Source organism: Canis lupus, chromosome X (genome assembly GCF_003254725.2).
Source record: "Canis lupus dingo isolate Sandy chromosome X, ASM325472v2, whole genome shotgun sequence".
Lineage (NCBI taxonomy): Eukaryota > Metazoa > Chordata > Mammalia > Carnivora > Canidae > Canis > Canis lupus.
In genome coordinates this window covers 39,271,730-39,284,088 of record NC_064281.1, presented here as the reverse complement: position 1 = coordinate 39,284,088, position 12,359 = coordinate 39,271,730, and the positions used below count along the sequence as shown (strand labels likewise).

Genomic DNA, 12,359 nt, shown 5'->3' with positions numbered 1-12,359 from the left:
ATTGTCCTGATAACAAAACCAGACATTACAAAAAAAAGAGAAAACCACAAAACAATATTCTTCATGCACACAGGTGCAAAAATAAATTCAAAACAAATTTTAAAAAATAAAATCCCACAAAACGTACTATATATAATGACCAAATGAGACTTGTCAAAGTGAAGCAAAGTTGGCCTAACATTTAAAAAAGCAATGAACTCTGTTCATCATATAACCAAACTAAAAAGAAAAAAATATGTGATCACCTGAATTGTCCTAGAAAAAGGTTTGACAAAATCTAACACACATTCTTAAATTTAAAATAGTAAAAAAAACAAACAAACAGCAATTTAGGAATAGAAGGAAAATTCTTCAACCTGACAAAGGGCATCTACAAAAACCCTATGGCCCAAATCATACTAAATAGTAAAAAATGGAATGTTTTTTATGATTAGGAATAAGACAGGGATGTCCATTTATACTACATCTATTCCACTTGTAATAGAAGTTCTAGACACAGCAATAAGGCAAGGTAAAGAAATAAAATCATCCAGATTGGAAAGGAAGAGGTAAAACTATTTTTATCTGAAACACGATCATATATGTAGAAAATCTGATGGGATCTACAAAATAAATCTATTAGAACTAATAGGTGAATTTATTAGCAAAGTTGTAGAATAAAAGGTCAGCATACAAAAATGAAAGCATTTTTGATATGCAGTACTAGGAATAATCAAAAATTGAAACAAAAAACAATACCACTTTACAATAGCCTCAAAAATATTAAATACTTAGGGAAAAATATAACAAAAGATGTGAAAGGCCTACATATAAAAGACTACAAAGTATCTCTAAGAGAAATTGAAGAAGACCTAAATAAATGGAACAATCTACTGTGTTTATGGATTGGGAAACTAAATATTGTTAAGAAATCAATTCTCCCCTAGTTAGGCTATAGATTTAATACAATCTCATTGCAAATTTCTGGAGACTTTGTGTAAAAATTGACAATTTGATTTAAAAATTCATATGTATATGCAAAGAATTTCAAATAGCCAAAAAAAGTTTAAAAGAGAACAAAAAGCATGGAAGATTTACACTATTTTACTTCAAGACTTATTATAAAGCTAGAGTTATCAGTACAGAATGGCATTTGTGTAAAGACATGCAAATAGAAACAGAATAGAGAGATTAAAAATAGATCAACACATATATGGTCAATTTTTTTCTAAGTGCTAAAGCAATTCAGTGGAGAAATGATCATCTTTTCAACAAATAATGTTGGAATAATTGGATATCTATATTGGATATTCATATCCAAAAAAACCCCTTCAACCTATATCTCATATCATATACAAAAATTAATTCAAAATAAGTCATAGGCCTAAAGGTAAAACTTTTATTAAAAATATAAACTTTTTAGAAAACAAATTTAGGAAACAGCCTTCATGACCTTGAATTGGGCAAAGATATCCTAGATGTGACACTAAATGAATGATCAATAAAAAATCAAATATTGATATATGGAACATTATCAAGGTTAAAATTTCTACTCTTATTAAGATACTGTTGAAGAGGATGAAAAGACAAGATGCATACTGAGAAAAAAATCATATATGTGATGTCACATGTATTCTATATATGTATATATACACACACAAGAATTTGAATACAGAATGTGCAAAGAACTATCAATGCTCCTTATATATTTTGGATACTAACCTTTTATCAAATATGTCATTTACAAATATCTTCTCCCATTCTGTAGGTTGCCTTTTAGTTTTGGTGATTGTTTCCTTCGCTGTGCAGAAGCTTTTTACTTTGATGCAATCCCAATAGTTTATTTTTGCTTTTGTTTCCCTTGCCTCAGGAGACATAACAAGAAAGGCATTGTTATGGCTGATGTCAGAGAAATTACTGCCTGTGCTCTCTTCTAGGATTTTCATGGTTTCAGGTCTTACATTTAGGTCCTTGATCCATTTTGAGTTTATTTTTGTGCATGGTGTAAGAAAGTGGCCCAGTTTCATTCTTTTGCATTGTAGCTGTCCAGTTTTCCCGACACCATTTGTTGAAGTAGTCATTGTGGAAGACTGTATGGAAGTTCCTCAAAAAATTAAAAATAGATCTACCATATGAGCCAGTAATCACACTACTGGGTATTTAGCCAAAGAATATGAAAACACTAATTTAAATTCAAAAAGATATATGCACCCCTAAGTTTATTGCAGCATTATTTACAATAGCCAAATTATAGAAGCGGCCCAGGTGTCCATCAACAGATGAATGGATAAAGAAGATACAGTATATAGAGACAATGGAATATTATTTCACCACAAAAAAAGAATGAAATCTTGCCATTTGCAACAACATGGGTGGATCTAGAGAGTATTATGCTAAGCAAAATAAACCAGAAAGAAATATGCGAAATGATTTCACTAATATGTGGAATTTAAGAAACAAACCAAATAAACAAAGGGGAAAAAAGAGACAAATCAAAAAATGGACTCAAGTATAGCAAACAAACAAATGGCTACCAGAGGAAAGGTGGGTGGGGGAATGGGTGAAATAGGTGAAGGGAGTTAAGTACATTTATCTTCATGAGCACTGGGAAATATATGGAACTGTTGAATCACGATACTGTACACTTTAATATAACACTGTATGTTAACTACACTGGAATTCATTTTTTTAAAAAAATTATTTATTTATTCATGAGAGACATAGAGAGAGAGGCAGAGACATAGACAGAGGGAGAAGCAGGCTCCTTACAAGCAGCCAGATGCGGGACTCATTCCCAAGACCCTGCCGGGATCACGACCTGAGCCAAAGGCAGACAACCACTGAGCCACCCAGATGCCCCTGGAGTTCAAATTTAAAAAATAAAATAAAATAAATTTCAAAAGAAACTTTAAAAAAGAACTCTCAACACTCAGTAATTTTTTTAAAAGACCCAATAAAAAATTAGGCAAAATATTTGAACACACACTTCAGGAAGATATACAGATAGCAAATAAGCATGTAAAAAGATGCTCAACATTATTAACGATTAGGGAAATACAAATTAAAACCACAATGAGATACCGCTATACATCTATTGGAATGAATAACATTAAAAAGACTCACCACATCATGTGTTCAGTGAGGATGTGGAGCAACTGGAATTCTTATACACTGTAGTGGAAACACAAAACCACTTTGGAAGAGTGTGGCAGTATCTTGAAAAGTTCAACATACACCTACCATGTGATGCAGCTGTTAACCTTTAGGTATTTACCAAAGCAGAATGAAAGCATATATCCCCACAAAGACTAGTACATAAATGTTTACAGCAGCTTTATTTATAAAAGTCAAGAACTAGAAACAGCTCTAATGTCTCTCAACAGGTAAATGGATAAGTAAACAGTTGTATAGCCATACAATGGAATATTACTCAGAAATAAAGAAAAATGAAATATTGATACACCCTACAACGTGAATGAATTTCAAAATAATCCTGCCAAATGAAAAAAGCCAGATAAAGAATGAGTACACACTCATTTATGATTCTACTTATATAAAATTCTAGAAAATGAAAAACTAATCTATATTAACAAAATACAGATTAGTGGTAGCATGAGGATAGGTTTTTGTGAGCCGAGAGTTTGACAGGAAGGAGAGATTACAAAGTGATGTGGAAAAATTGTTGGGGGTGATAGATATGTTTGTTATCTTGATGTGGCTAGATGTTGATGGTGTCATGGGTATATACATACGTCAGAACCTATCAAATTATACATTTTAAATATGTGCACTCTATTGGCATACCAATAATACCTCAATAAAGCTGTTAAAGAAAAAAAAGGAGGAACAAAACTCACTGCTCTAGGGACACCTACATTGCTCTGTGGTTGAGCATCTGCCTTTGGCTCAGATCATGATCCCGGGGTCCTGGGAGAGAGCTCCCGCAGGGAGCCTGCTTCTCCCTCTGCCTGTGTCTCTCATGAATAAATAAATAAAATCTTTTAAAAAAATACCTCACTGCTCTATAGCATCTCTCTTCTAATACAACGGATGTCGTGCGTGCCAATATATATTTCTCCAATGGTAACTTTACAGCATGAGGTTGTAAGCTCCTTGAGGGTAGGGATAGTGTTTCATCAAGATGTAGGGATCTCATATATGGCCTTATGAGAAACAGGTTACAGTGAAGTGCTTTTACCACCCCTAGTCCTGAGAGGGTGAGCAGAAGATGTGCTTACCAGAGCCTGGACTCAGAGAGCACTACGTGGAGAAGGCTGTGACCTGTACGGGGATATGGTCAACCTCAGCAAGCCTACAGTAGGAGAGCTAGCTTCAGTTAGCTGAAGTCATCATTCCAATATGCTGCTGATGCTTCCCGGTGGACAAACCCAGCTGGAAATAGAGCACAAGAAAGACCATATGGTCTATACAGGTCAGTTTCTTGAGACAGCAGGGCACAGAAGAGTGGAGATAAAAATGGAGATACACAGGGTAGCTAGAACCATGTTGAACTTGTGCTCACTTTGCAAATTCTTCTTGTCTGATTGATGAAATGTCGATTTAAGAAAACTTGACAAAACCTGATATTCTTCCTTAGAAGAATGACTGTGCCTTGGCATTTGAAAGCACTTCTGTTTTCAGACTGTCTTCAAATTCAGTTGGCAGTTCTTTTCTCACTCTTGCCTCCTCTGCCCTTCGAGTTCCATTAAAATTATGACAAATAAGAATCTTCCAAAATTATTCCTTGATTTTTTCCCTAAACTCTTCTTCAGAGCACAGATGTTTAGGTGAAAGTAACCTTTGGTTAGAGCTCTAATTTTTTAAAGTGTCTTTCTAAAGATGTTTCCATATGCAAAAAAAAAAAATATTTGGGAAGCTCTGAATTAAGCAAAACTAAGTCAATTTATGCTGAAATTTCTTAGTGCTCTTAAGATGAGACTGTACTTGATGACTCTCCTAGAATAGGTAAAAGATTAACAAAGCTTATCTGACCAGAATTTTTTTTTAATTTTGAAAAAATTATGCTCCATGGAACTCACTGTGAGAAACACAAGAAACACATGAACAAAGAGGTCAATGGTGATCCAAGGACCAATCCATTCCTAGATAAACAAAAGAGGATAGCAATTGCCAGGGTTCTGGTAAGGTGAACTCTGGATGAGGATGTAGGGCAGGGTCTTGAGTGGGTAAAGGCAGGTCCCTGGATAGGTGCTGCATCAGCTGTCAGTAAAATAAATTCACAACTCCAACATGAAACTTCATGTTCCAGGCTTAATCAAGAGTGAAGCTAGTTTTGGGGTTTTTTTGGCTAATCCTTGGAAAAGGAAGCAGGAGATACACCTTTGACAATAGTGGTCAGAAGACAGCAAAAGCAAGGAGATAATTATTTTATTTCCTATGAAAGGTAGGTCCCAAATTACCAAAATCTAGAATATTTCCTTGGCAGTCTCTCCATCTGTTCTACCAGACATCCATAACTACGTGAAATAATTGTTAGACAATGCTTAGTATTCTATTAATTGATAAGAATTAACTGAAGTGTTTTTAAGCAGTCTATTCTGTAGCAACTATGGAGACAAAGAAAACACCCCCCACCCCTGACAACACACACACAATCTCTACAGGTAGGATGCTCTAGGTATATTTTGAAAGATAAGACTTGATTGAATGAGACTGCATGTGAAAGAAGACAATATTAAATCAAAAATTTTGATTGAGGTATAATTGACAAATAACATTATATTAGTTCCAGGTGTACAACACAATGATTTGATATTTTTTATATAATGCAAAATAATCAGTACAATAAGCCTAGTTAACATCTATCATCATATATGGTTATACATTTTTTTCTTGTGATGAGAATTTTGCAGATTTACTCTCTCAGCAACTTTCATATATGCAATACAATATTATTAACATAATCATCATGCTGTATATTACATCTCCATGACTTCCTTATTTTATAACTGGAAGTTTGTACCTTCGACCCCCCCTTAATATATTAAATCAGATATGTTAATGTTCTACACCAATACAATAAATTATGAGTTACACATTATAGGCAATTGGTATGAAAGATATTTTGGAAAGGAGAAAGCAACATGAACTATTGTCATCAAGGAAAGCTTCCTGCAGGAGATGTGTGGAAAGGAGACTAACCACCTGACCACTCCCAGCACACACACAGCTCTCTTCGAGTTGGCTGGCAATGAGGAAGATGGGCTTGATGGCTCCCCCTCCCTCCATCTGATGGAGCTGCTTGGGGTCTCAGTAAACCACTAAGTCTCCCAGTGGTATCAGTGAGGACATGCAACCCCCTGAAAAGCTGATGCCCAAGCTCATACTCTCTACGATCTCCCAACCTCTGAATGGCTGCTCTCATACTTGACCTATAGAGAGGTGACATGGGAGGGACCCATGAGTACCTTTCTTGAACTATAAGCTCAATGTGTCTCAGCATGCCAGGTGTAAGCATTCCTCTCTGTGGGACGCTGAGAGAGTTTGAGGCCTGTTGATATTGACCTGTGAGATCCAGCTTGCACCAAGTTGATTCCTGCCTGTTTTCCTGAGACCTTCACTCAAGAAATTCCCTTTTTCATCTTTATTCCTCACTTAAAATAATATTTTTTATTTATTTACATAGTACCGATCATATTTTTTGAAAAAGGGCAGCAATAATGGAAGCTTAAGGAGAAAGAACTACTGTACTGCCTACCACCTAAGTTAACATGACCTAGTGGTGTTAAAGACCAATTAGTGTGGATTGGATGCTGCTGCTGGATTACAATCATGTCCTGTGAGTCTGATTTCTAAGTGGCACAGACTTTTAGTGGCACACTGCCCCCTAGCTCAATCCTTTCCCAGTTCTGGCTCCTTTAAGCTAAACTTTTCTCCTCAGAGTCATGAAATCATGGAATATTAGACTGGAAGGAACGTTAAAAAATACCCAGCCTAAGACCCTCATTTGGAAGACAGGAAACTCAGTTTTAGAGAAATGAAGTGACCTAAATAAGGCAAAATGGGTTCCCCTGACTCCCAGTCCAGTTCTTTCTCCATTGGGCCACACAGTGACTTGAACTCAGAGTAACAGATGTAAGCAGAGAAGAATTCAATGCATGATAATGAAATGGTAACTTGAAAATCACCTATGAAATCTAAAAAACAAACAAAAAAAAACCAAGCAAACAGAAATAGACTCATAATCCAGAGAGCAAACTGATGGTTGCCAAAGGGAAGGTAGGTGAGGAGGGGGTGAGCAAAATAGTGAAGAGGATTAAGAGGTACAAATTTCCAGTTACAAAATTAATAAGTCACAGGGATGAAAAGTACAACATAGGGAATAATACTGTAATAACCTTCATATGGTGACAGATGGTCACCACACTTATTGTGGTGAGCACGGAGTTATGTATATAGTTGTCAAATCACTATGTCATACACCTGAAACTAATATAATATTGTGTATCAACCGGGATGCCAAGGTGGCTCGGTGGTTGAGTGTCTACTTTTGTTTTTTTTAAATAAATTTATTTTTTATTGGTGTTCAATTTACCAACATACAGAATAACACCCAGTGCTCATCCCGTCAAGTGCCCCTCTCAGTGCCCGTCACCCATTCACCCCCATCCCCCGCCCACCTCCTTCCCCTTCCACCACTCCTAGTTCATTTCCCAGAGTTAGCAGTCTTTACGTTCTGTCTCCCTTTCTGATATTTCCCACACATTTTTTCTCCCTTCCCTTATATTCCCTTTCACTATTATTTATATTCCCCAAATGAATGAGAACATACAATGTTTGTCCTTCTCCGATTGACTTACTTCACTCAGCATAATACCCTCCAGTTCCATCCACGTTGAAGCAAATGGTGGGTATTTGTCGTTTCTAATGGCTGAGGAATATTCCATTGTATACATAAATCACATCTTCTTTATCCATTCATCTTTCGTTGGACACCGAGGCTCCTTCCACAGTTTGGCTATTGTGGACATTGCTGCTATAAACATCAGGGTGCAGGTGTCCCGGCATTTCATTGCATCTGTATCTTTGGGGTAAATCCCCAGCAGTGCAATTGCTGGGTCGTAGGGCAGGTCTATTTTTAACTCTTTGAGGAACCTCCACACAGTTTTCCAGAGTGGCTGCACCAGTTCACATTCCCACCAACAGTGCAAGAGGGTTCCCCTTTCTCCACATCCTCTCCAACATTTGTGGTTTCCTGCCTTGTTAATTTTCCCCATTCTCACCGGTGTGAGGTGGTATCTCATTGTGGTTTTGATTTGTATTTCCCTGATGGCAAGTGATGCGGAGCATTTTCTCATGTGCATGTTGGCCATGTCTATGTCTTCCTCTGTGAGATTTCTCTTCATGTCTTTTGCCCATTTCATGATTGGATTGTTTGTTTCTTTGGTGTTGAGTTTAAGAAGTTCTTTATAGTTCTTGGAAACTAGCCCTTTATCTGATATGTCATTTGCAAATATCTTCTCCCATCCTGTAGGTTGTCTTTTAGTTTTGTTGACTGTATCCTTTGCTGTGCAAAAGCTTCTTATCTTGATGAAGTCCCAATAGTTCATTTTTTGCTTTTGTTTCTTTTGCCTTCGTGGATGGATCTTGCAAGAAGTTACTGTGGCTGAGTTCATAAAGGGTGTTGCCTGTGTTCTCCTCTAGGATTTTGATGGAATCTTGTCTCACATTTAGATCTTTCATCCATTTTGAGTTTATCTTTGTGTATGGTGAAAGAGAGTGGTCTAGTTTCATTCTTCTGCATGTGGATGTCCAATTTTCCCAGCACCATTTATTGAAGGGACTGTCTTTCTTCCAATGGATAGTCTTTCCTCCTTTATCGAATATTAGTTGACCATAAAGTTCAGGGTCCACTTCTGGGTTCTCTATTCTGTTCCATTGATCTATGTGTCTGTTTTTGTGCCTGTACCACATTGTATTGATGGAGTGTCTACCTTTGGGTCAGGATGTGATCCCAGAGTCCCAGGATGGAGTCCCACATCAGCCTTTCTGCATGGAGCCCGCTTCTCCTCCCTCTTCCTATGCCTCTGCCTCTCTCTGTATGTCTCTCATGAATAAATAAATAAAATCTTAAAAAAACCCATTGTGTGTCAACTATACTTCAATAAAAAAAGAAAAGTTATCCTACCCAGGATATAAAAAAGAAAAAAAGAAAAGAAAATCACCTAGTTGTATGTAGAGGTACATGGTTTTGTCAACTCTTTTATATTCCTGCGAGTTTCTAAGAACATCCTAATGTAGATATCTTCGAAACAGGAATGGTGCCACAGGAATGGTAACCTCAAGAAAAGTAAAATCAATCAATCAATCAATCTCTTTTCTTTTCTTGATTTAAAGAATACCTGGGTTTTCAGGATAGCAATTCCTATCTCCCAGAGAATGCATTGTTCCATAATCCTAGAAAGACTTCATATCAACCTCACCTTTAAGGGAAAGATATGGACAGATCACCGAAAGAAACACTGCCTTCTCCATGACATCAGGACACACTTGAACAATCTGTGTGTGTAATGGAGGGGACAGCAATAGGTTTGGGCCCTGCTCTATAGTACTGACAGGGAACAAAAATTCAGTGTTCTAAATCCTGGGTCACATATAGAAAGGAAAGAAGTTAAGATGAATAGTAAATGGCCTTCTTCCTTGATTGTATATCCTATATCCTACTTCTCTGGATTCAGTCTCTGTTCTCTTTGTTTCTGTCTCTGTCTCTCTGTATTCACACGTGCATGTACTGTACTCCTCTGTCCCCGACAAAGGCTTGGCCTGTCTACAACCAATCACACCAATCTGAAGAGGCCCCTAGTTTTCAAACACAGTATGGTTGACAGCAGTATTTCTTTCAGGATCTTCTAAGCCCTCGCAGCTTTAACAGTGATCAGAGCCATACAACCACACCCAGTGGTTGCAGAAGTCTGAAAAGACATGTGAATGGAGTTACTTTCTACCTCATCCATGTCTCCTAGCACCTATGCCTTTGGCTAACAAGGGCTTAAAAAGGAAGTACAGACTTCACAATGTCACGGCGCATTCATTCTGTCATGTGATTCTCCCAAGCACTATATAAGATTGGGCAGGGAATAGCCCCAAGTCAAAATAGAGAGAGTAAGACCTAGAGAAGATTAAGTGACCAACCTAAGGTCATCTAGCTGGTTAGCAGCTAGTTAGCTAAGCTGAATACAAGACCCCATAGTTCCTCCAAGTGCCTAATTGCAGGATCTTAAAAATAAGGTATTGACCAAGGTCAAGACCTCAGAATCTGCGGATTTGCTCCAAAGCTAGATGTGACTTATGTGGCTGTTGGGATGAGTGAAGGAAGACCCCATAGTCATTTTACCCATGCTATCCCTGCCACTTCTATAACTACAGAAGAATATTCTGGGAGACTTATTCTAAAGCTACTCTACAAACTGGCTCTTGGCACTTCTAGAAAGAATTGTTCACCAAAGAAAACTTCTGCTATTATCATTTATAATTGAGGAAGAAATAGAGATTCTGATCACCCGATCATGTGGCCTGTTCACAGCTTGTGTGGGGGCCTTTGGGAAAAGCATACCTGCTGAGCCTTGACAGAGCAATAAACAGAAGGCCCAAACTGTGCTCCACAATCTCTCTGAGGGATATGACCTGTAATCTTCATTAAAGAAGCAAACATTGTGGGGTTTTTTTTCCCTGCCTTTCAATAGGTAATTTGCTCTTAGTCACGGAGATTGTGGATAAAAATGTCCTGTGCTTTTGAAATTCACAATTTGCTGGACAATAGTCTCGCGGTGCTATGAACACCAGAGTGAGAACAAGCAGTCCTTGGACCTCTCTCCCCTGCACTCTTCTCTTTTTAGCTCCTCTCCCCAACACCTCCCTGTTTCTTCCACCTGCCTCCCTTCCAGCCTCCCCGCCCCCGAGGCTGCTTTTGCATGAACTCTCATTGCCTTCACAAAGTAACCCTCTGTCATTTACAACGATCAGTGTCAAAAGTGAAATCTCAGCCACCTTGATCCGCTGAACTCCTACTTCAAAGATGTAGCCATTAAAAAAAAAAAAAGTTCTCCTGTCTGCTGATGTTCTGTCAAGAGAATAAGATGTAAAATCATGTTCTTTTTCATGAAAATGTTACTAGTCTGTGGGTGTCAACAGAGGAAGTCTGCTGCATCCCACAGTGACTGGAAAGAAAACCATCCTCCTCATCAGCAAAGAACAAGCTGCCGGGAAACTCCTCACCCACCAGAATGGCACAGTCACCTCCCCTGTTTGTTTGGTAGGCTTCTTAGATTAGGAACATTTGTTCTGGAGCCATGGATAAAAGGGAACCAGTTGGGTTTACTACCCTCTTTCACAATAGAGTAAACTTGACTCAAAGAAATTACAAAGTCTAAAGTGGTCTCAACCCTTCTAACACAAAAGCCAGCCTTCCTTAGAATTCAGCTACTTGGTACCTATAAATAGGCCCCCTCCCCACTCCTTCCTCTTAGAGAATAAACAGCATATGCTGTCAGACATTGGCTGTTCCCACCCCAACAAGGAAAGCCAAATGTCCCAATGCTTTAGCTCCTTCAGGTTGGCTCAATAGTGACTGGAGGTACCTAACAAAGAGGGTGTCTCAAAGAAAGTATTTCATTTTACTCTTGAAGAAACCAAGTATTTTCTTTAAAAAAAAAAGATTTTATTTATTTATTCATGAGAAACACAGGGAGAGAGGCAGAGACACAGGCAGAGGGAAAAGCAGGCTTCCTGCAGGGGGCCTGATGCAGGACTTGATCCCAGGACCCCAGGATCATGACCTGAGCCAAAGGCAGATATTCAACCACTGAGCCACCCAGGCGTCCCAAAACCAAGTATTTCCAAACCAAAATTCAAACTCCATGATTGAGGGATGTGATTTATTCTCTTACTAAATTAGGTAGTGGTGTACAAGACAAAAATCCATGAGACAAATTACACCTCCCCCTGGGCACCTGGGTAATGTCACCAGGTAAGGGCTGTGTTTGTACAAGGCACCATTTCTCAAAAGGTCTTTCTTCCACCTGCTCAGGAACACCAGGAGCAACTATTAAAGTATGTCAAACGTGGACCTTCCAGATTGTTACATCTGCATTTAAACAAGTGTTCCAGGTAATTCTCATGCCCACTCAAGTCTGAGAACCACTAGTCTAGATGAGGGAGAGATAGGCACAGATCCAGGGATTCCATCTATGTCTGACTAAGCTATTTTTAGGCATGAATCACAGAGGAAAGAAGAATTTTAAAAGCATAGCCAACTCTGTATGCTTTCTACATATATTTTTTAAATTTAAAACATCACATATTAAATCAACATTGCTAAAAATAAAAATTCAACTGGATAAATTTTAAAGATCTTATTGGCC

The 12,359-nt window shown here is 38.0% G+C and overlaps 1 long non-coding RNA gene across 1 annotated transcript; it reads right to left on the bottom strand.

Annotated features, from left to right (window-relative positions):
- Positions 1–3,101: 3,101 nt before the first annotated feature.
- LOC112673283 (uncharacterized) lies at positions 3,102–4,930 on the bottom strand. Its single transcript, XR_003144718.1, has 3 exons — positions 4,502–4,930; positions 4,218–4,371; positions 3,102–3,150 (listed from the first exon to the last, which is right to left on the bottom strand). It is a non-coding gene; the product is annotated as an uncharacterized LOC112673283 (long non-coding RNA).
- Between the last annotated feature and the right edge of the window lie 7,429 nt (positions 4,931–12,359).